The sequence below is a fragment of the Sturnira hondurensis genome, unplaced genomic scaffold (assembly GCF_014824575.4).
Source record: "Sturnira hondurensis isolate 20B ecotype Veracruz unplaced genomic scaffold, ASM1482457v3 Scaffold0006505, whole genome shotgun sequence".
In the NCBI taxonomy this organism is placed as follows: domain Eukaryota; kingdom Metazoa; phylum Chordata; class Mammalia; order Chiroptera; family Phyllostomidae; genus Sturnira; species Sturnira hondurensis.
In genome coordinates, this window is record NW_028079136.1 from 7,121,566 (window position 1) to 7,136,319 (window position 14,754).

Consider the following 14,754-nt stretch of genomic DNA (forward strand, 5'->3'; position numbering starts at 1 on the left):
CCAAACCACCATCACATCTTGCCTCGATTATTGAAATAGCTTTTGATTCACTAGTGCTGGACAGTCACTTTGGTGTCTCCAGTGAGCTTCTGTATTCATGCAGTTGAGCGCACTTTTCCTTGTGCCCTGCTGTAAATAAGAGAATGTGGCAGAACCGATGCTTCTAGTGACAAGCCTAAACCTTAGGAAGTCCCAGTAGCTTTCACTTGTGCCCTTGGGGAAGCCCCAAGCTGCCGTGTAAGAAGTCTGGCTAGACCATTGGAGAGGCCACACAAAGAGGGAAAGGCTAGAGACCACCTGGAGGTGAACTGAGGAATTCAGCCAACAGCAAGACCCGAGCTGTAAGATTATGACCCCAGCGTCACCAGCACAGCCCGCCCCCAACTCTTTGTGAACACACAGTGGACATTCCAGGCCAAGCAGAAATTGCTAGCCCTACTGTACTCAGTCCAAATTCCTCCTGGTCCACAGAACAACGAGCAATAACAAAAGCTTGTTGTTTGCCCTGCCTGGAGTGGCTCAGTTGGTTGAAGCACCATCCCATAACTGAAGGGCTACTGCTGATTCTCAGTCAGGGAACTTGCCTGGGTTGCGGGTTTGATCCCCTATTTGAGTGCAGGTGCATAGGACCTCCAATCCAGACACGTGATTTCCGGTCCCATTGGGAGGCAACTGGTTGAAGCTTCTCTCGAATCAATGGTTCTCTCTCTCCCTCTCTCTCTAAAAGCAATAGAAAAAAAATTGTTGTTTAAACCTCTAAGTTATAGGGTAGTTTATTCTGCCACAATATATAGCCCAAACTCTAGCATCACTGCCCCCTCCTTCACACACCCTCCCCCTCAGCCTCTCCACCATTCAGCAGCCGGGGAGGTTCTTTTAAAACAGGAATAGTCACACTACTCCTCTGTTCAGAATACTTCCGTGCTTCTCCTCTGACTCAGAGTAAAACCAAGACCTATTTTTTACTATATGAATTGGATTTATTGGGGTGACATTTGTTAATAAAATTATATAGGTTCGCCCTGGCTGGTGTAGCTCAGTGGATTGAGCGCGGGCCTGTGAACCAGACAATCACGGTTCAATTCCCAGTCAGGGCACATGCCTGGGTTGCAAGCCAGTTCCCAGCAGGGGACTCATGAGAGGCAACCATACATTGATATTTCTCTCCTTCTCTCCTTCCCTTCCCCTCTAAAGATAAATAAATAAAATCTTTAAAAAATTATATAGGTTCCAGGGGTATAATTAATTCTATAATATGTCATCTGTACAAAACCCAAATCTCTACCACAGCCTGAAGATCCCAGCGGTGGCAGACAAAGGCCAGTGGGCAAATCCTTGTACTGTCAAAAAGTTTGGCTCTTAAGGGTTGTTTACAAATAAAAAAATAAGAGGAAGAGTACTCAGTGGAGACCATACATAGCCTGCAAAAGTTAAAATATGTACTATCTGGCACTTTTCAGAGAAAGTGGTTAACCTCTGCCCTACATCATCTGACCCCTTGATGACCCTGGACTCATAGCCTACCCTTGCCTAGCTCCAGGAAGACTGGCCTTCTTGTGATTTCTTGCAGTTTCTTGAGGTTAGCCAGGCATGCACTTGCCCTCAGGACTTCGCCCCTGCTGTTTCACTGCCTGGAATGTCCCTCTCCTCTTTCCTCCAATCTGGACTCAAGTGCCCCTTCTCGGCGGGCCTTTCCGACCATCTTATTTAAAACTGCAATCCCCCCACATACACTCCCTAGCTCTCACAGGTTTTTGATTTTTTGTTTATTCTTTCAGTTTCTTGTATTACTATGTAGTATATATTTTTTATTTTTCTTGTCTTATTTTCTACATTCTGTCACTAAAATGTAAATTCCATGTGGACAGGAACCTTTGTCTGCTTTCTTCATGTATGTATTCTGTTCTTCACACTTTGTGGAGGCTCTGTGTATTTTTTAAGTATATTTTATTGATTATGCTATTACAGTTGTCCCATTTCTTTTCTCCCCTTTATTCCCCTCTGCCTGGCACTGCCCCTCCCACCAGCATTCCCCCACTTAGTTCACGGCCATGGGTCACACATTTAAGTTCTTTGTCTTCTTCATTTTCTATACTATTTTTAACCTCCCCCTGTCTATTTTGTACCTACCACTTATGCTTCTTATTCTCTGTACCTTTTCCCCATTCTTTCCCATCCTCCCCCTCCCCACTGATAACCCTCCAAGTGATCTCCATTTCTATGACTCAGTTCCTGTTCTCAGTTGTTTGCTTAGGCTGTTTTTGTTACTGTTTTTAGGTTCAGTTGTTGATAGTTATGAGTTCGTAGTCATTTTACTGTTCATATTTTTTATTATCTTCTTTTTCTTAGATAAGTACCTTTAACATTTCATATAACAAGGGCGTGGTGATAAGGAACTCCTTTAACTTGACCTTATCTGGGAAGCACTTGATCTGCCCTTCCATTCTAAATAATGGCTTTGCTGGATGCAGTAATCTTGGATGTAGGGCCTTTCCTTTCATGACTTTGACTATTTCTTTCTAGCCCCTTCTTGCCTGCAAGGTTTCTTTTGGGAAATCAGCTGACAGTCTTATGGGAACTCCTTTGTAGGTAGCTGTCTCCTTTACTCTTGCTGCTTTTAAGATTCTCTTCTTACCTTTAATCTTGGCTAATGTAATGATGATGTGCCTTGGTATGTTCCTCCTTGGGTCCAACTTCTTTGGGACTCAAGGCTTCCTGGATTTCCTGGAAGTCTATTTCCTTTGCCAGATTGGGGAAGCTCTCCTTTATTATTTGTTCTAGTAAGTTTTCAATTTCTTGCTCTTCTCCTCCTCCTGGCACCTCTATGATTTGGATGTTGAAGCATTTAAAGTTGTCCCAGAGGTTCCTAAGTCTCATTTTTTTTTTTTGAATTCTTGTTTCTTCATTCTGTTCTGGTTGAATGTTTATTTCTTCCTTCTGCTTCAAATTGTTGATTTGAGTCCTGGTTTTCTTCCCTTCACTGTTGGTTCCCTATATATTTTTCTTTATTTCACTTTGCATAGCCTTCACTTTTTCCTCTATTTTGCAAACATACTCAACCATTTCTGTGAGCATCCTGATTATCAGTGTTTTGAACTCTGCATCTGACAGGTTGTTCTACAGTTTAGCTGTACTTTTGATGTTGCTTAGTTGTTTTTCTGGAGTTTTGATCTGTTCTTTCATTTGGGACATATATCTTAGTCTCGATGCACCTGTTATGTTGTAAGGGGCAAAGCCTTGGGTATTTGCCAGGGCAGGGCAACCCACTTCCCTATGTTGTGGCGCTATATGTGGGGTGGGGGGGATCAGAGAGGGAACAATGCTGCTTGCTTGGCTCTTAGCCAGCTTTCAGTCCCTTCCCCTGCTACCCACAAGCAAACCGGGCCCTTCTGGTGCTGATTCTGGGATGAGTAGGTTTGTGTACATTACAGGACCCTGTGGGTCTCTCTAATGAACTCTCCTATGAGGCTGGGAGTTTCTCCCACTGCCACAATCCCCATAGCCAGAGGTTTTGAGGCTTTCTTTTCAGACACCGGAACCCTGGGCTGCACAGTCTGTCTCATTCCCCGGCTGTTCCTTCCAGTTTGTCTGCACGCACATGTGGGACCGTCAGCTGCCACCTCTCCTGCCTGGTCCTTTAGCTGCTGCTTTGCCATATCATCTCCGCCTCGCCTACCAGTCTGGATGAATGTTTCTTCTTTAACTCCTCGGTTGTCAGACTCCCATACAGTTTGATGTTCTGGCAGGGATGGTTATTTTTTATTATCAAATGTGTTGTTGTCCTTCTTTAGGTTGTGCAAGGAGGCAAAGCCCTACCTACGCCTCCTACTTGGCCAGAACTCTCTCTCTCTATTTCTTGAATGTCCTTATGAGTCGTACAGACCACCAGATGCCTCTGTTTTCTCTGTAGCACTTGTCACTTATCAAGACTGTATTTAGGAATTGGTCCATGAACTCATGAGAGCCAGGACCACAGAACAATGATGAACAAATATAAAGTATCTGATGCAATATTTATTCAGTAAATAACTTCATCTCCCACATATATCTTAAAAGAGTGAATAGGAAGTGAGAAGGTAGAAACATGATAAGTTGACAACTTTTTCAATAGTTTTTTACTGTGAACGAGAGCAGAGAAATGGGATGGTGGCTAGATGAGAATATAAGGTCAAGGGAGGCTTAAAAATGGGGATACAAGGAATAATCCAGATTGACACAATCAATCACACAGGGAAAAGGAGCAGATTAGAGAAGCAGAGTTCTCGGAGACAGGAGAGCAAGGGATGCAGAGCAGAGGAGGAGAGGGTGGCGCTCATGTCTCCTTCCACTGACCAGGCAGAGAGAGTGGCTTCCAGCGGAGTTAGAGCCTCAGCGGTGGGAAGAGGAGGGAGTTCCTTTCCCCTCGCTTCTGGTTCCTGCCTGATGTGTGGGAGGTGATCCGCTGAGGAATCGATAGTGGAGGTGTGAGAGGAGAGGACAGATGGAATGTAGAGGAAGATAGAGAACGTACTAGGGAAATGTGAAAGGACAGCCAGGCAGTTACTGAGGGCCAGTCTGGGGTCTGTAATCACAGACTTAAATGGAAGCAGGCAGCTTGGTCAGTAATTTTTCTTGAGGAGCATCTACCTGCTTGATTGTAAGTGCAGAAAAGACAGCGTAAGTTTCAATCACAATAATTGGAGCCAAGCAATGGTTCTCAGTGTGCGGTCTCCAGGCCAACAGCATCAGAATCATTGAAAACTGGTAAGAAGTGCAGATTCTCAGGCCTCACCACAGCCCTCCCGAATCAGAAACTCTGCAAGCAAGGTCCAGCACACTGAGGTTTAACAAGCCCTCCAGGTGAGTCTGGTGCTATGCCCAGTCCAGTCTGACCAGCATTGCAGTAGAAGAAAATAACAAGAGAGCTGAGGATACTTACAAGGGAATGATTAGAAAGCCAGACTACAAAGTCTTAATTAGAAATGAAAGGAAGTAAAAACATGAGGGGTTGACCAAAGGTCATAAAGTGGTGGGGTCAATACCTTAGAATATAATAAGGTCAAATAATTGTAGTATGATGTGTTTATTTTCAGTTTTGCCATAGCAAATTACCACAAACTAAGTGGTAATTAAGTTTATCTCATTGTTCTGCAGGTCAGAAGTCCAGCTGACAGTGTGGCTTAATGGGGTCTTCTGTTTAGCCTCATAGAGGCTGCACCAGCGTGTTGAGGGGATTCCTTTACGGAGACTGTAGAGATAAATCTTTTCCCAAGCTGACTCAGGTTGTTGGGAGAATTCAGCTCCTTGTAATTATAGGGCTCAGGTCCTTATTTCCTTGATGACTGTCAGCTTCTTAAAACTGCCTACATTCCCTGTCACGCCACTCCCTTCAGCTTCTAACCTGCAAGTTGGTGATCAGAACTGAGATGGTGGTCTTTAAACTGGGGTTCTAAGAGGGGTGCAGACATGGACAGTTTGAGGAGATCAATTTAAGGGGGTCCTTGACTTCCATATGTGCTTTTGCCTAAAACTGATCTAAGGATGCACTGCCAGGGTTGCCTGTTGTCCTTTCCCACCACCCCTTTCACAATCCCTCTCCTCTTTACAAAAGAGAAGTCTATCTCTTGCCCTGGCTGGTGTGGCTCAGCTGGTTGGAGTGTCATCCCATGGCCAAAAGTTTGCAGGTTCTATTCCTGGTCAGGACACATGCCTGGGTTGCAGGTACGTCCGGGTGCATAAGATCCCTGGCCAAGTGTATATGATCCTGGGCCCAGGCACATACTAGAGGCAACTGATCAATATTTCTCTCACATCGATGATTCTCTGTCTGTAAAAGCAATAAAAAAATGTCTAGGGGTGAGAAAGAAAGAGAAAGAGAGAGAGAGAGAGAAAAAGGAAGGGAGGGAGGAAAGAGAAAAAGAAAGGGAAGAAAGAAGGGGTCTCTCACACATTCTGAATCTTATATAGTAAATTGACCCAGGATATAAAAAATTCTTCTCTTTGAACAGGACACCTATAGCCGGCTTCATGTCTTTCCCTGTCTTACACACATTTCTGTTCATTTGGAAGCCTCGCTTTGGAAACAGGGTGATATGGCACTTGTTGAGACGTTCCAATTTACATACAGTATATGGAAGAACGGGACCAAGGAATGAGGGCAAACCATTGCTTCTTCCATCTCCTGAATGCTGTGAGAGAATGTGTTGCTGCAGGGACAGAATCCTGTAAGAGCAAAATAGAGAGGAGTTCAGAAGGAAATACTGAGTGGCAGCACCTTATATCACCCAGGTGCAAACTCCAGGCAAGTCTCTCTGCCTCACCTAGCCATCCAATTTAGAACTACAAGTCAGATCAGATATGTTTGTCACAGGGAAACACAACACATTCACTGAAATTGAAAAACGAAGCCTGACTGGCTGATTAATTTGAAAATACCCTGTTTTTGCCAGTTTTTCATAATGGCAGTGATTTCTTTTAGATTGAATGAGTCAACTCTGCAGCTCCAAGGTTTTGGCAAATTATACCTAAGGCCTATAATAAGATAAAAGCATTTCATTTAAAAATTATATTAGCAAGGCATACTAAAATTAATATTTTTATGTTCCCAATTCTTTCCGAGGATATTGGGTTAAATAAGGTGCCTCTACATGAGAAAATAAAAGATACAAGTAACATTAATTTCTTAAGTCTTGGTACAGATTTTCTCAGTAAGCTTCCCAGAAATTGAAAAGTGAATGAGCCTAACGGGACAACAAATCCTTTTGAAAATCAGATGCTTTCCAGTTCTTTTGTTTTCAACACAACTGAAACTTGAGTTGTCAGCTGATAGATTATTAAAACTAATTTTTGATAATAGAGTGCTATGTGATTTTTGGCATATCACTCAGAAGAGGCTCAAGTAATTGAGGAAGTCTGCGATAACAAAACTCTCTTCATTCCCATTTACTTATTTATGTGAACAAAGTAATATTCAACCACTAATACAGGGAGTAATAAAAACAAAGGCTATTAACTGATGGTTGTTGGTGCCAATTCAACACCAATAGGAATCCCCAGTTTGGCGTGCTGAGAAGGAAACTTTATTCAGTGCAAAACAGCTCAATTGTGATACAGCCTGGCCATGGAATAGCTCTATAGTGTTATAGCTCAATTAAAAAGCAGCACAGCTGTGGAGGGGCCCTGGGTCCCTCTTCAGCTAAGCTGCTCTGCTCTGCTTTGCTCTGCTCCAGGAGATGTTTCAGCTGCAACCAGAGAAACAAAATCCAGTCTTCAGTGGAAAGGGAAAGTACACTCTCCAAGCCAGAGGGTAGCCAACTTATACTGACAGAAGTCCCCACCTCTGGCCCCTGACTGGCCCATTCTCATGCAAATGAGGACTCCAAATCCTCACAGTTTGATTGGTCAGAAGGGAACCCCTCTGATTGGTTGGTGAAGATGCTGATGGGGATGTAGCTGCACAGCTCCAATTGAATGGGGAATGTCTCAATCCTAGTGGTTGAAATAGGATTACAGGCACTCCTGTATAAGGACTAGCTTAGATGGAAGGAAGACAGTGCAGGCCCGCAGTTCAGTGCAAAGGCAGCTGGTTCAGTACAGGCTTCTTCCTCAAGTGAAGTTTGTGTGAGAGGCCTCTGTGGAGCAATGGCTGCTGAGCTCTTTCTTTAAATTTGAGCCAGTTAAGCCACAAGAAGCCTTCTCAGTAGGCGTCTTCTTTCTCAAGGTCTACAAGGCCCATCCACCTCATAAAGAGGAAAATTTTCACTGAAATTTTGTTTTCATGTTTATAATTATTTATCATAATTTATGACATATTTATATTATTTTGACCATTGTGCATTACTAATAATTATAATACTAATTCAGCCCAGAAGAAATTTAATATCTATAGTCTATTAATCAAAGAAAGTATTATTTATTTCAATTCACATATATTTTGTTATTGCAAAAAAGAATAATAAGATAATCAATAAAAAACTTTCCAGAATAAAAACATGTTGCATCAGGGTAAAATTCTGTGGGGGAAAGCGCATGCATTTCACAAGTTTAAGGAGAAAATGACACGAGACAAAATTCTAATGTCAAGGAAGACCTTGTTTGTCTCTTCTTTTTTCAAAGAATAGTGGTGGGCATCAAGGGGCCATCATATTTAGATTCTATTAGATAATTTTTTAAAAGTGTTACAAGAGTTTTAAATGTCAATATATATAACAAGCCAGAAATTATATCCTTTCACTTTATTTAAAATTATAATACAAATTTTAAAACTGTTTTGGGGAATATAGAAGCTAAAAAGTGTGAAGACTGCTGGCTGAAGACAATAGCAGGAAATACCTGGCCTCCTAGGGCATCAGTAATCTTGGCTGAATTTAATCAGCATCAAATGTAAAACTAGAGTCAGGGAGACCGACAAGAGATTGTTGCCATAATTCATTCACTTTTGTGTTTTATTTTTCTGTTGTTGTTTTTTCCTTCTTTCATTCACTTTTTTAAGAATTTGTTTTAAATTTATTTATTTGTAGAGAATAGGGAAGGGAGGGAGAAAAGGAGGGAGAGAAACATCAATGTGTGGTTGTCTGTCATGCACCCCCTACTAGAGAACTGACCTGCAACCCAGGCAGGTGCCCTGACTGGGAACTGAACCGGTGACCCTTTGGTTCACAGGCCAGCACTCAATTCACTGAGCCACACCAGCCAGTGCTCATTTACTTTTAATATTTATTGATGGACTGGCCACTCCATGCTGGAAAGTATATGTACTACATATGATCCAGGGATCAAATAGCAACCACAGCCTTGCCCTTGTGGAGTTTATAGGCCAGGACAAAGGCAATGAGGCCAAAACTGAGGAAGAATCATCAATGGTGGAAGTGAGGGGACAGATGTCAGTAATAGTGCTATTTGCTGGCTTATTTGCATGTCTGTATTTTTAATCCCTACAGTCCTTTTTAAAAAATAAGACTAACTTGCCCTGGCCTGTGTGGCTCAGTTGGTTGGGCATCCTTTGTAGAGCAAGAGGTCGCCAGTTGAATTCCTAGGATTCCTTGTTGGGGCACATGCCTGGGTTGTGGCTTCCACCTTGGTCTGGGGTGTGAGCAAGAGGCAGCTGATAGATGTTTTTCTCTCACATCTATGTTTCTCTCCTTTTCTTTCTCCCTCCCTTCCTCTCTCTCTCTCTAAAAATAAATACATAACATGTTTTTTTCAAAAGAGATTAACTTGCTGAAAGCCTAAGTCCAAGTACTCAGTACTCAATTTCAGGACCTCCCTGAAACCAGGTGATTTTATTACCCAGACCCCATCCACCATAAATTCTTTTTAGTTTTTTTTTAATTAAAGGTTTATTATATTCTCATTTGAGAAAAGGTGGAAGGGGGAGAGAGAGAAACACTGATCCACCCTGCAAAAGAGAATCAAGGCCTGATCGGGAATCGAACTGATGACCTTTTGGTTATGGGACAACGCTCTAACCATCTGAGCCATGCCGGCCATGGCCACCACCAATTTTTAAAATAAAAAAATAACTCTCATTCATTTTAAGAATTCAAATAACACCAAAGTGTAAGATATGAAAGGTTAGCCCCTTTATGCCATCTAATCTATTTTCCATAAAACAACCAATTACAAAATGAAATGAGTTTTACACACCCCAAGTGGGAGAGCACATGGAATGAGCAGTGCACACACGCACACACTCAGGGCAGTGGAGGATGTCACTGCTGCACCCTGCGTGCTCCCAGCTGCCTCTGGCCCTGGGGCCCAGTGACCTTTGTGCACAGCCCCAGCAGGCAGAATGCCCTCCCCACGGGATTCTGCTTGCCCTAGTTCCCAACTATTTCAGTCCTTCTGGGGACTTGCACTTTTGAAAACCCTGCTGGTTAACTCAAATGAATCTCTCGCTTCTAATTGGGAGGACTTTTCAGCAACCCCTCCTCCAACTAGCATGTCCCACTTCAAGGCTTGACTGACCTCAGACAGTTGACAAAAGGGGAAGGCAGGAAGGGATGTCACAGAGATTCAGCCTGCACAGCAGCCCTACACGGGAAGCTTTGGAGTTCTGATTCCATAGTTGCACCCTTTGAAGGGACTTCAGCCAATTCACTTCACTCTTCTTTCACTTTCCACCTCTGAGATGTTTGGCAGCTGTTGGCCCTATGAGACAGACACAAATGTCCCACTCAAACAATACACCTCATTTTCATCCAATTGAACACTTAACATTTTAATTCAGGAAAATGAGCACTGGACACAACACTGATCTTCCACAGTGTAGGTGCACAGAAAGCATGAATCACTGACTTACTGAAGAGATGAATGAATGAATGAACTAATAACTACATGGTTTCTCTAACTTCCATTTTTGTAAGATTGTCATTCTTTTAATATGCTTCCATTCCCTTCCTTGGTTCCAGTCCTCATAATTTTTTTGTCTGTACCCTTCCCCCAGCCCAGAAAGAGTCTCAGCATTATACCTACTCTTGGCATCTCCCATTGCTCCAACATCACAGGCTGCCTGGGAGACCATCAGACTCTTCTCTTTATGCTCTACATTCAACCATTCATTAATACATTCAATGAACATGTACCGAGCATTTGTCATGTTCCAGAAAATGTTCTGGGTATTTGGGACACACCAGTAAACAAAAAGGACAAAACAAAGATTCCTGCTCTAGAAGAACTCACTTGCAAATAAATACATTATATGATGCCGCAAGATGAAAAGTACAAAAAAAAAAGAGAGAAGAGAGAGAGAGAGGAAGGAAGGAAGGAAGGATAGCGTCTGGTTAAGATAGAGGTGTAGATAAACCCAGCTCACCTCCTCACACAACCACATCAAAATTACAACTGAAATATAGAACAACCATCACTCAGAACCATCAGAAATTTAGTTTAGTGAAAGTCCAACAACTATGAAATTAGAGAAACCACATCCATCCAGACTGGTATGAGGGTCAGAGGTGTGAAACAGGTTGGTCCCATACTCATATGTGATGGATAAAAATTGGGGAGGGATATCTTGAGAGTCAAGAGTCCCAGCCCCAACCAGGTCTCCACCCCAGGGATCCAATGCCAGGAAGATAAGTCCCCATAACTTCTGGCTGCAAAAAACAACACAGATTGAGTCAATGGAAGAAAATTCTGGAGTCCCAAGCAGCTCCTCTTAAAGAATCCACACACAGACTCACTACTCAGACTCACCACCTTTGAACTCCAGCACTGGGGTAGCAACTTGAAAGGCACCAGTGGCATACAGGGTGAACTGAAGTGACTGGCATCAAGGTAGGAGTTGGGGGACAGCTTTCTCCCAGACAGAAAAGTAGGCAGAGGCCATTATTCCTTTTCTGAACCCTCTCTGCACAGTTCCATAGAACCAGTAGGTGGGTACCGTATATGAGACTCCACCAACCTGGCTAACACTGTTTGCCCTGCCCTGGAGATCCCCTAAGGTCTGCCACACCCAATTTATGGGTGCATCCAAGCTGCTAACAATGGATTTTCCATATGAATTGTTGGTCTTGGTTCATGCTTCACGACTTCCTAAATTCTCTCAAACAAGCACCAGGCAGCCTCAGTGAGGCCCCAGTCTCTGTACCTCTTGCTAAGTGGCTCCAGGCCTGGCACTAGCAACAGTTAGCCTAGGTCCACAGCTTAGCTTCACCTGGGAACCACCAAGCCCAACACAAGTAGCAGCCACCTCTACACTGCTTTGTAACTCATGCAGGGTGGTACTGGGCAGAACACAGGTTGGGGCTGACTTTGGTCTGCACCACCTGGGAAACACCAGAGTCTGTGCACCCAGTGAACAGCTATAGACCGTATCAAAGCACCACCACCCTGCCCCCTGCACAGCTAATCCTCCATGGAGGGCAGAGTTTGGTGGCTAGTGTTCACAGCCAGTCCTTGCAGCTAACTGGTCTGGGTTAATCCCTCCCATTGACCTGCCAATGGCAATCAAGGCTCAACTATAAGAGGAAGGTGTACTCACCCCACACAAGGGACACATCTCAAGTAAGCAGCTTGGGTGATAGGGGAGGTTGTGTCACTCGACCCTACAGAATATCTACTCCATTAGGCCATGCTACCAAGATAGGGAGTCATAGCAGCTGTACCTGATACATAGAAACAAACACAGGGAGGCTGCCAAAATGAGGAGACAAAGAAATGTGGCCCAAATGCAAGAACAGATATGAATTTCCAAAAAGAATGAAATGAAATGAAGATGAGCAGTCTATCAGATGCAGAGTTCAAAACACTGGTTAAAAGGATGCTCAGGGAACTTTATGAGGACCTCAAGCAGCATAAAAAACATCTAGTCAGAAATGAAGGATACACTAATTAAAATAAAGAACAATTTACAGAGAAATAACAGTACAGTAGATGGAGCTGAGAATCAAATCAATGATTTGGAACCTAAGGAAGCAAAAACCAACCAATCAGAACAACAAGAAGAGCCCTGGCTGGTGTAGCTCAGTGGACTGAGTGCTGGCTTGTGAAGTGGAAGGTTAAAGGTATGATTCCTGGTCAGGGCACATGCTTAGGTTGTAGGCCAGGTCCCAAACTAGGGGTGTATAAGTGGCACCCAATTGGTTTGTCTCACACATGTCCTCTCCCTCTCTTTCTCCTTTCCTTCCACTCTCTCTAGAAATAAATAAAATCTTTAAATTGAAAAAAAGAACAACAAAGAAAGAAGAATCCAAAAATATAAGAATAGAGTAAGGACCCTGTGGGACAACTTCAAGTGTTCCAACATTCACATCATAAGGGTGACAGAAGAAGAGGAGAAAGAGCAAGAAATTGGAAATACACATGAAAAAATAATGAAAGAGCCCTGGCTGGTGTAGCTCAGTGGATTGAGTGCAGGCCTGTGAACCAGAGTATAGCGGTTCGATTCCCAGTCAAGGCACATGCCTAGGTTGCAGGCCAGTTCCCAGCAGGTGACACAGGAGAGGCAACCATACATTGATATTTCTCTCCCTCTTTCCTTCCCTTCCCCTCTAAAGATAAATAAATAAAATCTTTTTTAAAAAATGAAAAAAACTTTCCTAATTTGGTGAAGGAAATAGACATGCAAGTCCAGGAAGCACAGAGAATCCAAAACAAGATGAATGCAAAGAAGCCCATGCAAAGATAAAGAGAGAATCTTAAAAGTAGCAAGAGGAAAGCAGTTAGTTACCTACAAAGGAGTTCTCATAAGATTGTCAGCTGATTTCTCAAAAGAAACTTTGCAGGGTAGAAAGGAGTGGCAAGAAATATTCAAAGTCATGAAAAGCAGGGACCTACAGTCAAGATTGCTCTACCCAGCAAAACTATGGTTTAGAATCAAAAGAAAGATAAAGAACTTCCCAGACAAGAAAAAACTAAAGGAGTTCATCATTACCAAACCATTATTATATGAAATGCTAAAGGAATTTGTTTTAAAAAAGAAGGTCAAAACTATGAATAAAAAATGTCAATAAATTCATATCTATCAATGATTGAATCTAAAAAACAAACTAAGCAAACAAGAAAAACTGAGACAAAATCATGGATATAGAGAATGTTTTGATGGTTGCCAGATGGGATAGAGTGTGAGGGAATGGATGAAGAGGTAAGCAGATTAAGAAGTTCCAATAGTTAGTTACAGAGTAGCCATGGGGACGTAAAGTACAGTAGAGGAAATGGAGTAGCCAAGAAACGCATACGTGTGACCAATGGACATGTGGAAATTGCCTGAGGGAGTGGGGGATGTTGGTTGGAGAAAGAGAAAATTGGGACAACCATAATAGTATAATCAATAAAATATAATTTTTAATAGATTATTTATTTATATTTAGAGAGAGGGGAAGGGAAGGAGAAAGAGAGGAAGAGAAATATCAATGTGTAGTTGCCTCTCGCACATTCCTGGGCACCTGGCCAGCAACTCTGGCATGTTCTCTGACTGGGAATCAAACTGGCAGCCCTTTGGTTCACAGGCCCACAGTCAGCCCACTGAGCTACACTGGCCAGGACAATAAAATATAATTTTAAAAAATAAAAGAAAAAGGCAGAGCACAGAAAGCAGGGTCAGAGTGCAGGTTGAAAGGTGTCGTATGTTAAAAAGGGTGGCCAGAAGCAGTCTCACTGAGAAAGTGAGACCTGTGGATAAATCTTGGGGAGGTGATGGAACGAAACAAGGAGAAAAGCCAAGAGGAGGGTATTCTTAGCAGAGGGCAGTGGGGCAGGAGTGTGTCTGACACATTGGAAGAACAGCAAGGAGAGCCATGTTGCTGGAGCAAAATTAACCATGAAGAGAACAGAAAAGGGCGAAGGTGAAGGCCCTGGGTCAGATCACCTAGGCCCTTGTGAGTCAGCGAGTAAGGATTTTCTCTTTTACTGTGAGTGAAACAGCAGATGGTAGGGGATTTCAAGCAGAGACACTTACTCTGACCTGTTTTAAAAGAATCCCTCTTGCACCCTGGCTGGTGTGGCTCAGTTGGTTGGGTGTTGTGTCTTGAAGTGAAAGGTCACCAGTTCCATGCCCGTTCAGGACATGTGCCTGTGTTACAGGTTTTGCCCCGTAGTTGGGGTATATGCAAAAGGCAACTGATCAATGTTTCCCTCTTGCATTGATGTTTCTCTTCCTCTATTCCCCTCTCATAAATAAATTAAAAAAAATAATCCCTCTTGCTCCTGTGTTAAGAAATAGGCTGGCGGGTGTGGGGGTGTAGAAGCAGAGGAAGTTTAGGAGGCTATTGCAGTACCCCAGGCAAGAAAGAACTCATAGCGGCCCTGACCAGGAAGATAATGGTGGAGGTGGTG

The 14,754-nt window shown here is 43.0% G+C and overlaps 1 long non-coding RNA gene across 1 annotated transcript; it reads right to left on the reverse strand.

Annotated features, from left to right (window-relative positions):
- Window positions 1-5,927: 5,927 nt before the first annotated feature.
- Window positions 5,928-14,420, reverse strand: LOC118989816 (uncharacterized). Its single transcript, XR_005067091.1, has 3 exons — window positions 14,384-14,420; window positions 9,946-10,128; window positions 5,928-6,201 (listed from the first exon to the last, which is right to left on the reverse strand). It is a non-coding gene; the product is annotated as an uncharacterized LOC118989816 (long non-coding RNA).
- Between the last annotated feature and the right edge of the window lie 334 nt (window positions 14,421-14,754).